The sequence below is a fragment of the Triticum dicoccoides genome, chromosome 2A (assembly GCF_002162155.2).
Source record: "Triticum dicoccoides isolate Atlit2015 ecotype Zavitan chromosome 2A, WEW_v2.0, whole genome shotgun sequence".
NCBI lineage: Eukaryota > Viridiplantae > Streptophyta > Magnoliopsida > Poales > Poaceae > Triticum > Triticum dicoccoides.
The window spans coordinates 717,319,871-717,321,587 of NC_041382.1; positions in this window are offsets into that span (position 1 = coordinate 717,319,871).

A 1,717-nucleotide genomic window follows, 5' to 3' on the forward strand; every position below is an offset into this window, starting at 1 on the left:
GATAATCGTTTATTATCCATGCTAGAATTGTATTGATAGGAAACTCAGATACATGTGTGGATACATAGACAACACCATGTCCCTAGTAAGCCTCTAGTTGACTAGCTCGTTGATCAATAGATGGTTACGGTTTCCTGACCATGGACATTGGATGTCGTTGATAACGGGATCACATCATTAGGAGAATGATGTGATGGACAAGACCCAATCCTAAGCATAGCACTAGATCGTGTAGTTCGTATGCTAAAGCTTTTCTAATGTCAAGTATCATTTCCTTAGACCATGAGATTGTGCAACTCCCGGATACCGTAGGAGTGCTTTGGGTGTGCCAAATGTCACAACGTAACTGGGTGGCTATAAAGGTACACTACGGGTATCTCTGAAAGTGTCTGTTGGGTTGGCACGAATCGAAACTGGGATTTGTCACTCCGTGTGACGGAGAGGTATCTCTGGGCCCACTCGGTAGGACATCATCATAATGTGCACAATGTGACCAAGGAGTTGATCACGGGATGATGTGTTACCGAACGAGTAAAGAGACTTGCCGGTAACGAGATTGAACAAGGTATCGGGATACCGACGATCGAATCTCGGGCAAGTATCGTACCGATAGACAAAGGGAATTGTATACGGGATTGATTAAGTCCTTGACATCGTGGTTCATCCGATGAGATCATCGTGGAACATGTGGGAGCCAACATGGGTATCCAGATCCCGCTATTGGTTATTGACCGGAGAACGTCTCGGTCATGTCTGCATGTCTCCCGAACCCGTAGGGTCTACACACTTAAGGTTCGATGACGCTAGGGTTATAAAGGAAGTTTGTATGTGGTTACCGAATGTTGTTCGGAGTCCCGGATGAGATCCTGGACGTCACGAGGAGTTCCGGAATGGTCCGGAGGTAAAGATTTATATATGGGAAGTCCTGTTTTGGTCACCGGACAAGTTTCGGGGTCACCGGTATTGTACCAGGACCACCGGAAGGGTCCCGGGGGTCCACCGGGTGGGGCCACCTGCCCCGGGGGCCACATGGGCTATAAGGGGGTGCTCCTTGGCCTATATGGGCCAAGGGCACCAGCCCCAAGAGGCCCATGTGCCAAGGGATAAGGAAAGGAAGAGTCCTAAAGGGGGAAGGCACCTCCGAGGTGCCTTGGGGAGGATGGACTCCTCCCTAGCCGCACCCTTCCTTGGAGGAAGGGCCAAGGCTGTGCCCCCCCTCTCCCTTGCCCCTATATATATGTGTGGGGGTGGGAGGGCAGCCATACCTTTGCCTTTGGTGCAGCCCTCCCCTCTCCCAAGTCCTTCTCCTCTCCCTTGGTGCTTGGCGAAGCCCTGCAGGATTTCCACGCTCCTCCTCCACCACCACGCCGTTGTGCTGCTGCTGGATGGAGTCTTCCTCAACCTCTCCCTCTCTCCTTGCTGGATCAAGGCATGGGAGACGTCACCGGGCTGTACGTGTGTTGAACGCGGAGGTGCCGTGCGTTCGGCACTTGGTCATCGGTGATTTGGATCACGACGAGTACGACTCCATCAACCCCGTTCACTTGAACGCTTGCGCTTAGCGATCTACAAGGTTATGTAGATGCACTCTCCTTCCCCTCGCTGCTAGTTTCTCCATAGATAGATCTTGGTGACACGTAGGAAAATTTTGAATTTCTGCTACGTTCCCCTTCATATAGGTGGGAGGGAGAGGGGAGAGGCCAAGGGGTGCCCCAAG